The sequence below is a fragment of the Motacilla alba genome, chromosome 2 (genome assembly GCF_015832195.1).
Source record: "Motacilla alba alba isolate MOTALB_02 chromosome 2, Motacilla_alba_V1.0_pri, whole genome shotgun sequence".
Lineage (NCBI taxonomy): Eukaryota > Metazoa > Chordata > Aves > Passeriformes > Motacillidae > Motacilla > Motacilla alba.
In genome coordinates, this window is record NC_052017.1 from 48,343,384 (window position 1) to 48,361,047 (window position 17,664).

The 17,664-nt window shown below is 40.2% G+C and overlaps 1 long non-coding RNA gene across 1 annotated transcript in view; it reads right to left on the minus strand.

Moving 5' to 3' along the window:
* Positions 1-3,522: 3,522 nt before the first annotated feature.
* Positions 3,523-17,664, minus strand: part of LOC119697199 — an 81,516-nt gene continuing 67,374 nt past the window's right edge. The window contains exon 3 of the long non-coding RNA XR_005255796.1: positions 3,523-3,684. This is a non-coding gene — a long non-coding RNA (uncharacterized LOC119697199). The remainder of the gene's footprint in view (positions 3,685-17,664) is intronic.

The window sequence follows — 17,664 nt, forward strand, 5'->3', positions numbered from 1 at the left end:
CACATCAGAGGAGAAGAAATAAATTGAGAAGCACAGATCACTCAGTCACCTTTGCCCATTCATCCACAGGCTAAATGAAGGAACTGACCATGCTTCTTACCAACCTCCTTTCCTAAAATGGCCAGCTATGAAAAAAAAAAGGGCAATCAGATGCAATGTTTAGCTTGCTTATTTATAGAACCAGGCATGTCTCATTCAACTCTTAGCCTTAGCAGGTATATCAAATAGGGTGAGACATGATGAATGGCAGTTCTGGCAAAACCTGAAGCATGTAGCTAGACAAGATGATTTCTTTACTGAAAAAGTGATGATGCTAAAAAAAGCGGTCAAAGTTCATTTTGCATTTTATTGGTATAGTACCCATGTCATGATTTTTCCAGGCACTTTACTGAACAAAGCTCTATGGGAAGCAAGATGTGGAGATACCAGGTGTGTGGCATACTCTATAACAAAGCTAAAAGACTGGGCTGAAAATAGCTGGGAGGTCCCTACTTACTCCCTCCATGCAGGTGTAGTTGAATGCCAATGCAGAGGTCATGTAGGAGATTGTTGAAATCACCTAAGGAGCTGGTAAAAGAAAGTGGGACTTGTTTAATGAGCTATTAAATAAGGTAAAGGCTTCTCCTGAATATTGATCTGACAAGGTGGCTGCAGTTACTAGGAAGATGCGCACACAGGCTGCTAAAGTGAGTCTATCTGGGTCTAGCTATAGACCTTCTTTGCCATTTAGGTGGTATTTGAAGTGAGACAGGAATAAAAGCAGTTTCTAAGGCATTTAAAAGCATATTTCTGACACCTCAGGTCAACTGTCATTTTATTTCCAGGGCAGACATATAACTACTCTATGTGGAATTTATTTAGTATAAAGCAAGTCTCGGACAGGGTATCCGTGGATGGTTTCTCATACAGCTTCCATCAGAATAGCATTGCCATTTTCAAGCTACATGGATGATTTCTTACCCATGGTCTGGTCTCAGCTGCCTGAACTCCACTGGGAAGATGAAAAAGGAGGGAACAAATTAACTGCCAATTATTTCTGAAGCTAGCTGCAGTACTTTTATGATGAATATATTTTTTTCTTGGCCCAGAACACTTGAAATTAGCAATTTTTCCTTTTCAGTTTATGACATAGAAAAACAAGGCTGTTCTTGAGGGAATGTTGAACTTCCTTATATATTCCAACAATATCTCCAAAGGAGCACACAAAACCAATGGCAAAACCTAGAGCTATTCCCTGAAACTTTATCCAACTTCAACAGTATACAACCAAACCCTGCCAAATCTCTTTAAGGAAATTATAATATTTCTTTTTCCTTTATTTCTCATGGCTTTTTTTCCCAGGCCTTCAGTACACTGAGACTGTCAGCAAATTTTGAGAGAGGAGCACAAGGCAAGAACGTGTTACTTATTGGTCCACTGTTTCAATAAGAGCATAAATTATTTCTTAAGAAGACTAATGTGTCAAATATTATTTACATCTCCAGGCACATACCTCCCCATTTCTTTAGTACACTGAATGAAAGAAAAGACAGAAGATGTAGTATGAATATTAGAAAAAGCCTAGCTGTCTACAACATTGTGAAATAAATTCCCTGGGAGAATATTACAGGTCTCTCACTGGAACATCTAAGGTGTAGCAGGGAATGCATTAACAGAGGTGCAGCAGAAAAATCTTATAATCTCACAGATGGGTCAGATGACCTAAGAAGGTTTTAACCTCTAATACATAGCATTCTGTGTTATACGTTTTTTTTCCCAGTATTCGTCTTCTCTGCCTGCTTGCAAATCCCATTCAAATGCACATTTCTTCTGCATAATGCAACCTATAAAATGGCACTCACCAATTATCTTAGCCATTTAATACCTACAGAGTCTGTCCTTTTGGAATGGTATAAGCCTATTTTTTCCCTGGATATGTCATTAGAATGGATCTGTCACTATACTTCTGATGACTTGCACAAAATAAGAAAGATAGGACTGATTGGAAATGTGTTAATTATATTTTAACTTTGCAATGCAAGTCAGAAAATATTAATAAGACTGAAATTTCAATTATTAATTACATAACGAGTAACATAATGCAGTTTTACAGTCTAATTCAGACACATTCCTGAATAATTTAATTCTGAAAATGGTGTGACACAAAGGGCTTGGATCAGAGTGAATTCAAGCAGTAGTGGGAATGTAATAGTCTCAAGGCTAAGAAATCAAAATTATTTTCTCTCCCCCACCTACCAATTCAAATGTTCTTCCAAGATAAAAATTATATTGGAAAACATAATCTCAGCATAATATCTCATCAAATAGGGCACCAACCAGTTATTTCTTACATTCATATCAATGGCAAAAACCTGCACTTCAAAAATGTGCAGTTCCAAGTGTTTGACTGATGATGTTTGTTTCCTGATTATTCATCATGGCTTTTAGCTGCTCTCTGCTAGATCTTTCTTCACAATACCTGCTTGTGTAAATAGTCATGTTTATTATTAGGGTATAGGATGGTTCACTGGGCTAAAATGTGAAATAAGTTGTGGAATACAGAAAGTCTTCAGAGCTTTTTTACTGTGATGAAGTGAAAAATAGGCATCTTTCAAAAATATTTGTGAACAAAATTGCTTCCCATTCCTCCCCATTCCCCCAGTCCAAATGCACATATGCCTAGATTTTACTGAAAATCTGACAGACAAAGGATTTGAAGGAAATACTCCCACGCCTGAAAAAATCACATGCTGGCTACTGCAAGGTGAAGGAATGTGATCTCCAGATACCAGCCCCTGTTGTCTGTCACCCTTTAATCTCTCTGTCTGCCCCCTCATCAGGCTCCTTTCACTGCCCTCTGCATCTTAAAACACCTTGCACATGAAGGGCTGAACTGCACTTCTGCAAAACCTTCAGGTTTTGGCAAACTGGCATTTTCTGACAGCAGTGAGCACCCACGTAGCTTTTCGTTCGACACCCTGTCAGAGGCTGGGAGGATGGGTGGAAAGGTGCAGGGAGCCTGGGAGCCTAACCAGGGAAGATTTTGATAAGGCTTCTTATCAGTTTTCAATGGGCTGCCACATCCTTGCAAGCACATTTCAAGGCAAGGAGCTGAAAGGGTGACCCTGGTGCCACCCACACATCAGAGTATGAAACAGAAGGAAAACGTGATGACCATTATTCTTTTGTTGAAATCTATCCTGGATTCGCGCTGCCATGAGAAGGAGTACAGATACAGGAGCCAGATGGAGCAAACACTGGTGTCTTTCAAACGCCACTACCACAGGGAAAGGCGTGCATGCACTCGCACACACAAATAAAGGGAGGGAGCAGCAGCCTGAAGTGAGAAGAAATAAGGTTGCTGTGGGCAGGAGGGCTGGGGAAGGGAACAGATTGCTGCTCTGCTTCTTGCACCTGAGCGCCCTGCCAAATTGTCACTCAGGCCAGAAGTGGCAGCAGAACTGCAGCCAGTTAATCCCTGCCAAGCCGTCCCCAGCCAGCCTGAAGGGAGCCAACATGACCTCCTGCTCACCTCGTATGCCGGCCAGCTTCCAGGTAGCCAATGTCATCAGGAAAGGATTGCTTCTCTGCATGTGCTTTTGTCTTTCTGGCTGAAATATGCCTCTCTGTGTGTCAGTGATGCAAGCTGAGCCATGGGGATACGAACACTGGTACTGCAGGTTTTTCAGTTGTTGTTGCTTCTGACTGCAAAAAATAACATTCACTCGTTTTAGAGGATAAAGTAAGTTTTCCAGCTCTAGTGAGAAATCTTGCACTGCTCACTGAATGAACGCTGAAAACATGGGTGGTGTTATTTCTTTAGCCAGATAACTGTATTCTTTTCAGCTCCTTGCTACCTGCGCACTTCCACACTGCATAAAGAAATGCTCATTCTCAAACTCTGAGGCAGAAGAAGCCATGAGTATTGGCACAAATATCCGCCCCCATGGGTGTCTGCTGACAAAGCCATCTTTGTGAAAGCGCATTCTGGGGGCAAGCTACAGACGCCAACAGCATGCAACGTGGAGCCATCTAGTCACACGCACCAAGTTGTTTATTATGGTTAATTTTATAGTTATGAGGTTTTTTTATTCCAATTATGCTTATTTAGGCAAAGCCAAAGTGCTCAGCTTGGGAAGCACACACTAAGGTTGAGATTGCTCTGTGTGAGATGAACATATCTTCTTACTCCCCTGTGGAACACCACTAGATTCATGCACAATAAACAGCAACAGAAATGACTGCATAGAAAAATGGAAGATTCCTGTAATAGCAACACTGAAAGCAAGATATGCCTATGCTTATGCTTGTGGAAAATAAATTTCATTGACACAATTTGCACCTCTCTTGGCTCTGTTGCTTGCATGGCCTAAAAACCCTCCTTCTGCACCTCCTTCTCTTCCCCTACATTTTGCCCCGTAACTCGATGAAAGCAGCACTTATTCAGTTGGTATTTCTTTTACACCATATGTGCAATTTGCACCAAAAAAGGTTTTGGCTAAAAACAGAGACATTTACTTCATACTTCTTTCACAGGAGGAAGCATAGACTTAGATTTCTTTAACAAAATAAAAATCCCTAAGCTGTCTTCCTTTCCCGGAATGAATCCTAGAGATAATTTTTCTTTTAAATCTTTAGCTTACACTAAACTCTATCTTGGTAATGCCACATATAATGGCATTCTAAAGCAAATGTTTTCTTGCTTCACAGTGCCTTTTAAAAATGATAATTTGATGCACAGAGACAAAACTGGGTTGAGGTGGGGAGAGAGATTGCTGGCTCAAGTTTTACAGAGTTAGAAAAATTCCAGCATTGCCAAGCAAAAGAGTGAGAGGAGAGGATTAATGCCAAATGCAGAGGACTATCTTTCAGAACCATGAGCACAGCTCTGGTGACTGCAGAGCAAGCCTGCATTGTTCTGGGAAAATGCATTAGACACAAAGGAAATTTTCTCTCAACAGAGCAGCAGGTTTTCTTTTTCTTACTCTTCCCCACATCTCCTTTTTTTAAAGGACCTTATTTTCAAATGTCATGAAATACTGGGTAATGGCAACTTTCCTTCATTGACAACCATGCAAGTGAAAAACTACTATAGCTGTATTATTTTGCAGTATTATACAGAAATATAGGAAGGGCCGTGTTATCAAGTGTTGTACAATGAACACATTTCTTCAAATCCACATAATTAATAATGGGCTTGGCTGAGTGGAAACACAGTTTTTTATTTTAAAAAATGCTTTGAACATTGGTTTGGTAAAGTAAATTTCTTTAAGTTTACTACTGTTAACCAAGCCAGAATTAAGATTTTTCACGTCATTTAGGGGACCTCAGTACTGAGTGCTTATGTTGCAAGCAGTTTTCCTCCACACATCACTAGTCTCAGTGCAGTCTAAGCAGATGCTAGGATTTCATAGAATTAACCATAGAATCATTAATAGAATCGTTTGTGTTGGAAGGGACCTTAAAGGTCATTTAGTTCCCACCCCCCTGCCATGGGTAGGGACACCTTTCAGTAGAGCAAGTTGCTTGAAGCTCCATTCAGCCTGACTTTGAATGCTTCCAAGGATGGGGCATCCTGGAGCAAAAACTGCAGATATTGCCCTTGTTAACAAAGCTTAAGAAAGAGGGTGTAGTGATTTTTCCAGTGAAAACACAGAACTATTCACCGGGTAGAAGCAATGTTCAGATTGAGAGGGGACTCAGAAAATGCTGCATTGGCTTTAATATATGTATAAATACCAACTAAAAACTAAGCATTTCCCACCAAAAATTTAATTATTTTCCATTCTAAGTGTGGAAATATCCATATCTATGCATTAACTAATTCTATGATAGAGTAATCCAAGTGAACATTCAATTTTGAAGGACTGCATCTTATTTATTTTTGCAACTTAACAAGTGTTTGTTCACTGTAAGTGAAAAGGTGGCTCAACTCATCGTCCTTTCCTGACATGCAGAAACCAATGCAGAGTTCTCTAGGAATCAGCTCACAATATCAGTTATTATGGTTACTATTCTGTAAACAGCTGTGTATTTGTGCCTTAATAAGTGATATTCATGCAGGAGACAAAGCAACACCACAGTGCAAGGACATAACCACATATCATTGAAGATATTGAGAATTCTGTAAGGCAATGAAACTGTTCTTAAGTGGTGGGTGAGTACATGAAAGACAGGAACCTGAATCCATTGTTTGAAGGAGGAGCTGAAGTGTATTGCTTAGCAGAGTGGGAGGAGTGAAGAGAAAGATTTTGTCCCTTCAGAGAAAAAGGCTTCCCTTAGTTAAGATCTCATTGAGTTTAGAGGCACCTTATATCACCATGCAAAAATATCCTTATTGCTGAAGTCTTTGTCCACACTTCAGTTAGTCCAATATGGTCCTCCTTAGATAACCTACTTCTCAGAAACTCTTCCTTCAGCTCCTAGTTCTCACTTTCACCCACAGACATCCTGCAAAACTAGAGCTGGGCAAGAATTGGAAACTGTAGCTTGATGGAAAACACTTATTTCCAAAAATACTGTTGTATCATTTGAAACCGCAATTCAGAAATGTAAGTTTGTACACAAGGGAAATCTATATAAATATAAATATATAAATATATAAATATATATATATAATTTATATGTGCATGTGTGTGTGTGTGTGTTTATTAATTATTCTAGAAGATAGGAAATTGAATCCTTCAAAACAGTCCTCCAAAATTTCAAAATTTTTTGCCTCACAGTTCTCCAATTGACCTCAGGCCTGGTAGCAAAACAGTAAGTTTTCCTGAGTAAACACTCTCTGGAAATCTGCTTAACTTGTATGCACTCCTTCATCAAAACTCTGACAGTTTTGAAGCAGCAAATTGTTAATAAGAACTACACCTGCAGAAAAGGAAAACTTGCATTTCAATCCAGGACCATATTTAATTCATCAGTCCATTTATAGCCATCTCATTCTCTGTTTCTTCCTCCTCCAGTGTGGTTCAGAAAATAGGAGAATGTCAGATGTGTCAGCAGTTTGACTCTTATTAGTTTTACTGCTGAGTAAAACAGCTGTTGTGATCCCCTCATGATCCCATCCCTAGCCCACCTTGGCCTAGTTTAGCTTGCCAGCATCAAGTCTGGTGTAAGCCCCAGCAAGGTAATTAACTTCACACTTAACTTCGCTGTATGCTTTATATCACAGCTCTTACAGGACTATGTTCCTAAGCTGGGTGCCATATTATGTCCTTAGGTGTCCCCAGGTGAAAATTGTACAATGCAAAAAAGTGACCCGAGGACACGCAAGTCCCTGTTTTGCTGCCACGCAGCGGTGCACGTACAAAACTGAGCACCTGCATGGTGGCACACATACCAAAGTGTGTCAAAGGCTGCTTAGAGAGAGAGAGGGGTACAGTAATCACACTGACGTATAATTAGAGAGCTTAAGGCTGTTATATATTGCATCTTTCTTTTATCCTTGACAGGCTATAAATTCATATGCTGCGGGACTAATGCTCGCTTCCCAACCCACACTTCCCAGGAGACCAAGATACGCCATGAAACAACTTCCCCAAGACGTATTTTTCCTCCCTCTATGTGAAATTCCATATTCTACTCCCACAAAAATACAAATCTAGTCATGCACCGGGCTGATATCTTGCAAGGCCCTGGGTTTGACCCTCTGCCCTCTGTTCAGGCAGAGTGGGGGCGACCACAGCTTCCCAGTGGGACTCAAACAGTAGCTGTCACATCTGAAGTTATTCACAAAATAAACTCATATTAAGTTGCATTGAGAAATCCTCAGTGAAGGAGGTGTTTATTCATGACAGCAGAAAGGAATGCAGGAAGCAATATCAATAATATTACATCTGTTTGCACACACTGCAGCTGTGGAAAATCCTTGAGCCCTGAGGTTTTAAGGCTAGATGGGACTACGGAGAGCCACTTGTATGACCTCCTGCATCACATTGATTTTCACCCTGTATTTCTTGAAATCAAGCCCAAAGCTTCATTGTTATAGCACACAAAAAGCAAGGGTCTGTAACTTTGATGAAACTTTTTCTAAAGTATGCATTTCTTGGTAATCTGTACCCCTGAAAAATCACCTTTGGTCTTGTCTTTTTCCCTGCTTTACTTGCAACTGCATTTTTAGTGCTCCTTTTGTAGATAGGAATAGACAGAAATTTGAGTTGCACTTTTTAACCTGCCTTTGAACAACAGGAACAATTTCACAGGTGCTATATAACAAAGGGAATATCACCTCCATAGCCCTGTTCATGACTCCATTTCTCAGCAGATAAAGGACTGTACACGTTTTATACATAGACTGAATATTTGGGGCAGAATGGTGTGTTGCTAGCATGTAAACCTTATGAGAGGCACAATCACAGACCACCCAAGCCATTATTAAATCCAATCTTCCTGCATATGGTGTCGCGCTGTGCTTCATGTGCATCTCTTTGCTCACAGTCAGAGATATGCACTTCACAAATTTGTTTCAGTACATATGGTGTACATGTGTTTGTTCCTAACTTTGTGGTCTTTCAGCTGGCTGCATTAAAAAACACAGTATTTGATTGGAACCACATGACTCAAGTATTCTAGATTTTCATATGTATGTCATATGGCTAAACCCTTCAAACACTGTGAACCTGCCTGTTACAAGGCTAGAGGTTATACCAGATTTGCCAGCTTTTGTAGGTTTTGGATTTTAGAAATGGGACTAATATTGAGAAAAACTTCAATCAGCTCCTACTTGACTTATGCTGGTTATGGAAAGTTTGCAATACTAGTGATTGTACAAATTATTAGCTTTGGGACCAAGCAAAATCAAAATACTTAGAGCCTCATTTTTTATTTAAAACTATTTGAAGATGAAGCTGCCTGAATATATCCATATTGGTTAAAATCTCTCCTGTGCTGCATTGCAGAGTTAAATGTGTTTAACAGTATAGCTGAAAAGAGACACAAGCACCGCAATATACAGCATTGCCTGAGAGCTGTGCAGCCACTTATGGGACCTCAGAGCTCCAACAGCCATTTCATGACATTTAGAAAAAGCATTTTGCCACACACGCAGTGGGTTGGGAATGCCAGTACACTCAAAAAGATTAGGTGGTCCTTTGTATCTCATGTCTCTACTCATGCTCCACAAATCTGACTGCCATTGAACCTCACAAGTAAAAGCTGATGAGGAAACAAAGTGCTCTTTAGGAGGCCATCCCTTCTGCCATGGGTGAATCTGGATTAAGTGTACACAAATACATGCTCCGAATATGTAAGAGGTCAAACTGCCTACAGGTGCTTGGGAAAAAAATCTCCCTCATCTTTCACTGTTTAAGATGAGCTTCATTTGCAACATCCTACTACAAATAAAACCTCCAAATTTCCTCCTGTTCTTGCCCTAAAGAATTAGAAAATATTTTAAATCTTCCTTGTTCTGTCTGTATACTCAAAAGAGTTTGTAGGCACCTGTCAGTCAAGTGGGTATTGTTCCCTGGCTAGACACTCTTTTGCTGATATCATTATCAGTTTGATAGACAAGACAGTGCACTCTGTTTATGGCTGTTATGGAGATTTGCAATTGCTATTAAAATTCCAAAAACAAAGTTCATGTTTTTTCCCTAATGTCCCTGAGACATTTAAACAATAACAGTGATTAATTCAAACTGAAAAATACATTGTGGTTCCTTGTAAATCCAAATGTTCCTTTCTCCCATTTAAAGTCATTAATTATCTTAGTGACTTTTGAATTCCTTACTGAGCCTGGACTATTATGATCAACCTGTTGCTATTGAGAGAAGCTGTCTGTTTTCCTAGCCATTTCCTAATGTCAAACTCAGCTCACACTGATTGCAGCACAGTCCATGCCCCTTGGCCAAGGAAAAACTCCTTTCATTCTTCAGCAGTCAGCATATCCCACAGGTCAAAACCTGATATATATAACTATTTAAAAATCAGCCTTTATTCCTACTCACTTCCCATGCATCAGAACAAGTTAGCTGCAAGTGTGTGTCCTACTTGCATATACTCACATAGAGAGGCCACTGGAAGGATGAATTTTTATCCAGGGAGAAGAAAGCATGAGTTGTTCCAGCATCTCTCTCCTTGTGATTTCCGACACCACTTGCCAGGCTGATGACATCTGCACGTTGTTCAATGCATCTATCTCTTAGAAGTAAAAATAATAAAAAACACCCCCACCCAATTATATGTCCAAGTGGACTACAAGAAAGAAAAGCTTTTATAAATACGATTTCAAATGGTGATGGTGGTGGTGTTCTGTGATACTAATTTCAAAAGCAATGCACTTCATTCTAATATATTGAAAAAAAAGTAGTTTTCATGAGGCAGATTAAATTGATCAGTCAAAGACAAAAAGATTATATAAGGGAAAAAGATGTGAAACAAAAGTTATTTTCAAATCGAGATCAGATTATGCTTTTGCTTACATTCCCCAGGTGGACAAGAAGTCCAATGGCATCCTGGCTGGTATCAGAAATAGTGGCCAGAAGTGCTAGAGCAGGGATCATTCTGCTGTGCTCAGCATTGCTGAAGCCACACCTCATGTGCTGTGTTCAGTTTGAGCCCCTCCCCACAAGAAAGACCTTGAGGTGCTGGACCGGGTCCAGAAAGACCTTGAGGTGCTTAAGGTTCTGGAGCACAAGTCTTAGGAGAAGTGATAGGAGTGGTGAGGAGGAGGCTCAGGCAGGACCTTATCACTCTGTACAACAACCTAAAAGAGGGTTGTAGCGAGGCAAGTGTCAGTCTCTTCTCTCAGGTAACAAGTAACAGAACAAGAGGAAACGGCTTCAAGTAGCAACAGAGGAGGTTTAGATTAGATATTAGGAAAAATGTCTTCATTGAAAGGGTTATTAAGCATCGGAACAAGCTTCCTTGGAAAATGGTAGAATCACCACCAGAAGAAGTAGTCAAAAAAATATGTAGATGTGGCACTTGGGGATATAGTTTAGAGTTGAATACGAATAGTTCCAAGATTCTATATAAAGAAGAGACATTTATCTATCCTAGAGACTGGTAGAAAGTCTCCAGCAAACTGTAGACTGATAGAAAATCTTCCCACACTGGAAGTAGTGCAGTAATGTAGTGTGGAAAATTTTATCATGTGTTTATCTTTGTGATATTGTCCCACTTCTGTGGCCACACTTAAACTAAAGGACAGGAGTAGTTAAATTCTCTGGAAAAAAAAAAAAAGACAAATTAGAATAAAAAGGCGAGGATAAAACACCTCAGGTGAACAACTTCAAAGATTTATCTTCAAAGGATTTGTCTGGGCCACCAGTTTGGAAAAATCTGTCTACCTAGATATGAAAATGGTTTTCTATTATTAAGCACAGTATGAGAAGTTATTTAACAGTTACAGAGCCTCAAGCCAGAGAAGAGAGTAAGTTACCAACAAGAATGTCAATTGACAACAGTGAGTCATGCTGTAAGAGATGGGAAAAAGAGAGGAAAAAGAAGGTTCAGCAAGGAATTCTGCTCAATTCATCCTAGAGATGGAGGTCAGCAGGAGATATATTGCACCAAACCTTTCAGGATAAGAATAAATATATAGAAAGAATTTTATTATTGTAACTTCATAATATATATGCTTCCTAACCTGAGAGAAATGAAAATACATTATATTAATTCTAACAAGCCTGTTTTCCACCTAGTCTCTCTAACTGCTAACCCCACTTTGCCCAGAGAGCAAGGATTTTCAGACTCCATATGCTTCTATAACTGCTGCAAGCAGACATATTAGAAGATGGAGAACACCACCATCTGCCTCACCCTCAAGAAATCAAACCTAGTGTACTTGAACCACGGGCTTCTCGACGAGTGATGAAAAGAAATTCAGGGTTATCTCCAAAGTGCATATTCAGGAATAGTTAAAAGGGGTGTAATATTGGAGGTTTGCTTTGTGAATGTCACACCAAGTATGTGTTAAGGCAGAAAGTATGTTAGACACTGCCTCTCAACATCCAGAGAGAGTTCTTTCCTGCCCACATCACAAGCCTAACTCAATGAAATATGTGAGAAAAGCGTGTGAGGCATGAGGCCCGTAACATGCTTGCAAGCTCTAGTTGTCCCAATTCATGCGCTCCTGCGAGGTCACTGTTTTGTAAGTGTCTACAACAAATCTCTTGTAGGCATCTTCTCATAGAATCAGATGGTCAACTCAAGCAAGGCAGGCTGTCAGACACATGCTTGCCTATTTTTTTTTGTTTTGGTGCAAGTCTAATAATAAAGTCATGCCTCACCTGTAAATGTTTTCTTATCTCTTTGTGGTTAAAAAGGCATTGTTGGCCTTCCTGCTTTGTGATGATGTCGTAAAGAAGCTGCACAAAGCTGTTGGAATGAGAGAATCTGCCTAGAGGTAAAATTATTCCTCTTTGAGAGACTAAGGCATTAGTCATTAAAGTCATCCTGTCATTAAAGCAGGAGCATAAGCCTTACAGAACGCTTGCACCTTATAAAAGGAGAAGGCTATATAAATGGAGTGGGTATAAAGATTTCTGCTCCCTAAAGTGCAGCAGTGGATTAAATTCTGATTACCAATATATGTAAGACATCCATATAAAAACTTTTCTTACCGAGATGAATGACCAAAATTAAATTCCTTGGAGTCTGACTCATTCATTACCCACCATGCCATGTGAGCGCACATGTGTTGGGGGTATTAGCATGCTTTCACACCTGTTCTGCCATGAAGCTCAAGATGTTCTTCAGAGAGGCTTTTACAGTTACAGAAATATGTCACAAAGCTGTGCAGACCCAAACTTTCATACTGCCTTCCAAATTGCCCCATTAGAGATCAAATGAGATTAAAAAAATAGGAAAAACTCTCAGTGTTTGCCATGTCCACCGGCTGAGCACTCCTGTAAGGAGAAGAACCAGCTCACCTTTCATCAGTTTTAATAAGTGGATGGTAGCACTGGCCACAACACCCAGATTAGAAGATACTGACTGTCAGGTTTCATTGCATTAGCCAGGCAGTCACTAATTATGGAGGATGATGTTCACGTCTTCCAGCATCCTCACAAAAGCGTGTTTTGTTTACCCTGGTTTTGCCAACCACACATTCTGAATGAGCTATCGCTCTCTTAAATCAACAAATTACATACACACCCTGAGAGATGGAAAAAAGAAATACTAGAGGGGAAGCAATAAAAAGAATATGTCAGAGACTACTTCAGCATGGTTGTAGGAGTATAGCTAGCGGACAAAAGCTACACGTGAGGTAAGCAAAATGCTGAGGGCTTGGGCCTGGAGCCAGAAAAAGCCGTGCTGGATGTATCTTTTTTCAATAATGAACTCCCACCAGAGCCTACACTTTATGAGCCTGACACATCTAAATTACGTTCAGCAACATTTAAATGCTGAAATAATAGGATAAATTCAAACCAATTAGAGAGCATATGGAATATTGCCTTCCTAATGGTATGCATAAGCATCTCCTGTCAGATTTATCAGATTAAAGACCCCAACTGCTGGCAGTGATCAGATCTACAGTGATAAACGGGCACAAGGGTATGAGCAAAGTTGCATGTGATCTCTGAGGTGGGTCTAACACAGGAGAAGGAATCTGCATTGCAGTTGGAAGCTTCTCCCTTTGTTTCAAGGAAGCAGAGAAATCACACTGAATTCTCAGCCCAGTCAAAGGCCATTGTTTTGCCACATCAGTGCCTTGGATGAAACATATTTTTCTTTTGTCATCTGGGTATTGCTGTCCCAAGATGAATGCCCCAAAGAACACACCAATTAACCTGCAAATGACAGCGAAAGGCTTTCCTTTGATTCTTTCAGCTCAAACTAGTAACAGCCCAAAAATTCTGAGATTTAAGCAGAACCATAAGTGTTAAAACCCAAGAATAAAAAAGGTTTATAAAGCTTCTTTAAATATTATAAGGCAGAAAACAGTACCAGCAATATCATCAAATCATGAGTCTAAGGCAGACACCAAGCACAAAAAGTGTTTGCCCAACTTTCTGAAGCTTGGTAAAATTACAAGCAAATTACAAGAAACTGAAAAAAAGGGATGAGTTACCACCTTTGTGTTTGATAATGACAGATATAAAATAAACCATGTCAGGTGTAGAAGTTCTTTGTACACTTTGATTGGTTCTCCAGGAATTTATTGCTACTGTTTTGTGCATATTAAATCAACCCGAGGCTTCCAAGACTCTTAAAAGAGATTTGAGATGGTCAGTTTGGAGTTTCAGCCTGAAGGATTGCAGTGAAGTTAAGTCAGACAGGTCAGTCTGTAGATGCCCAGCTGAGGATCTGGTGTCTACAACGGTTTTAGCCAGTTGAAAATGCTCTACACATCTACAGCTTTGATTTAAGATGCACTGTGCCAAATGAAAAGCTTCCAGGTGTTCTTTGAGTCTCTTCTGTTACCCCTCTGCTGAGACACAGCAGCATCCTGAGCTGCTGGCCTAGGTATGGTGTCAGCATTATCTCAGACCCAAAGCCCATCTGGTGAAAAGGAGCACCCCAGAGAAAAGGCCCTTGTTCTCTAGAAACCCTTAGCTGGAGGAATACCCACCTCATACTCCAGTAGCTCTCTGATCATATTGGTCCAGCCCTGGGAAAGCTGAATAACTTCCAGCAGCATGGACCATAAAGTATTCCAAGTTATGCATGCAGACCTGTCAAGAAACCATGCATCCTTTCCTCAATAGTGGCATTGGCAGAACAACTGCTAGCAAATATTTAGGATCCTGGCACACGATATGACACAACAGTATTTAATCTGCCCACAAATCACTTTAAAGCCAGCCAGTACTAAGTACTGCTCATCCTCAGTTTCCTTTTACGATATACTTTTCACCAATGTACCTTCAACCACCTTTGTACTTCTCATCACTTTCAGAATGTTCAACCTCCAAAAGGCAATTCAGCGCCAGGAATTTAAGCACATGCAGGATGGAGACTCTAAGAACAAAAGATTTTTTCACACTAGACTTGGCATTTTCTTTCTGTTCCTGGAGGCATCAGATTAAATGATCCATTCAGTTTGAATTTAAACACATTAACCTAACCAATTTTTGAAAATCTTATGAGTGGCAGGAGCCTGACTTTTCAACATTCATGATCACCATTGTTCTACACTATTACCTGGGGCCAAAATGAAAACTTAAAAATACTTAATGAAACTTATTTTTCCTGCAGCCTATATGTTTAAAAAGTGTCATTACATCTGTTTCAAGTTGTGAGAAGCAACAATATAGTGTGATTAAATACTGGCCCATTTCAATCCCTGACTAACACAAAATCCATATTCTATTTACATATTTCATCTGACTTTCTCACTTAACCAAAGAATAAGTGTACAATCACCCATGTAACTTTCCTTCCTGTTGTTTTGCCAATACCTCACTATTTCATGCCACACACATTTGGTCCGAGAGCAATCTTCTATTATTCCAAATCGTCACTCCCATTTATGGCAAGAGGGTCTAAGCACAAAGTCGAGACACAAGCTTTTGGCAGCAGGCAAAGCAGCTAGGTTCTTAAAATACCACTGAACTGATGTCACCATATCTGCCTTTAAACATTCTTTTTTCCTAAAATTAGAAGGTGATGATTAAATTCCCTGATGACTGGTCACAACACAATGTAATGCAAGCAATAAAGTAGTTTCTGTTCATAGCTTTATTTTCAGTACCCAACAAAAAATTTGGTGAGTCAAAAAAATTTTAAGCAAAGCTTAGTCCTTTTGATCAAATTATAGTACTGCTCTCATAAAAGACTGTGATGTTAGAGTGACCCATCTCTTCCTTCCTCAGGTATTTATATGAATTCAAGATTATGTTGCCTGCATTTATTTTGGAGGAATAGGACAGGGATTTCCAACCTCAATATATAGCTATCAGACAAAAATCAGATAAAAAGAAAAATGTCTCTTTCAGGAAAATGAGTGGGGACAGATGAAAAATGTGTAGATTCACTTAAAAGAGCAAAATTAATAATTATCACACTATTTCCTTTAATCTCTCCATGTTGAAAAGCAAACAGAGCATGTTATTTTCACACATCAGAATTTGTTTTTACTGCAACTACCAACAACAGTTGTTGATGGAAAAGGGGGCAAAATAAGGTGACTTTAAAAGCATTCCTTCCTAAAGAGCCATTCAAAAGTTCTTAGGGCATAAAACTGAAATAATGGCCTGCCATAAACTCTACCTTCAAATTTGATAGTAAAATTTGATGAGAGTAATACATCTGCATTCCAAAGCAGCAGAGTTCAGTCCCTTTGTTTTCACTTACTCAGAAAAAAAGAAAACAAAACCTGTATCTTAGCTATGCTAGTACCTTCTGCCACGTGAAAGGGAAATTTCAGTAGATCTGGATGACTGTATAACCACATGGGTAACAAAATCACTAACTTCCTCATATCTGTTGCCCAAATAGCAAGACAGTAAATTAAACTTTTATCTCTTCTTCCTTTCACTCAGATTTCACGGCCACTGTGTGACCACAACATGTGGAGTCTCACCAGTCTGTGTTTGCATCCGCAAAAGCTATTGCCACAGAAATATGTTGCAAGCACACACCTCCTCAGACACTCTTGTTTTTCTCTGAGACTCACTATTCTGCCAAAAGGCAAATGCAAACAATGGTGTTGTGCTAGCCAGTGCTGAGCACAGCTGGCATGGAGCACGGGACAGATAGCCAGCCTCAGAAAGCAGAGCAGCAGATCCACAAGGTCAGCATGACTGAAGTGTTGTCCCTGCCCTTAAATCGCTCTCTTTGCACTGCATCTCTGCAGAAAGTAGGATGTGTGGAACCCATAGATGCACACGTTTTGTTCAGCACCTTGTATCAGCATGCCAGGAGCCACACTGTTAGAAGTGGAGCAGCTAAAGCAAGTATAAATAAAGTAAGCTGCAGAATCGCTAGTGGGAAACAAAGCAGTCCCCCGAGTCAGAAGTTTGACCCCAGAAAACTGTAGCTGTGTATTTACTTTTGCATTACCCTACTTTTTGAGCACTTGTTCAGAGCAACTCTCTGGTGGGAGAGGTGACAGCAGGGTGGCCAGGGTGTCACACAGCCTGTTGGATGTCTGCTCCTCCAAACTGTGAAAGCAGGGATTGTGGAGTGCAAGCCCATGCACAGAGGCACAGTTCTCTACACAGAATTTGGGCCGACCATGCTTGACATTCGCCATGTGGCCGGCAGAGCTGAGGCATACATCTTGGAGAAAATATGCACAAAATCCTTTGAGAAAGCAGTGGCCCAGTGAATAAAGGAGATCTAATCATCCAGCTGCTTCCAGTTTGACTCTTCTCACTTTTAGCTGGCTGCTACACAGTGTCCCAAGGCAGTCCCCTCCCCTGCCGTTCCAGTACCTGAGATCCACAGTTGCCAGGGAAAGGGGGCCCTAGAGACTTGACCCCTCCCCACACGGAAAGGAGCTGGGCCACTGTGCAGGCTGCCTGCTCCACTTCTATCCCTGTGGGGGCAGGGACAGCATTTGCACCACTTTGCAAAGCTGTCACACCATGTTGTTGCATTACAATGTGCAACCACCAAACAGTTTGTTCAATTCCTTCTTGATTAAATTCAGCTTCATTAAACCTAAGTAATGTCTCTGTTTAGTTTTAACAGCAACTATATTTCCATTCTAAGTGTCTTTCTGAATACCTTCTTCCCTTTTTAGACCTTTCTGCGACCTCAGAGTGCATTCATGTCCCATTCCATTTTTTATTT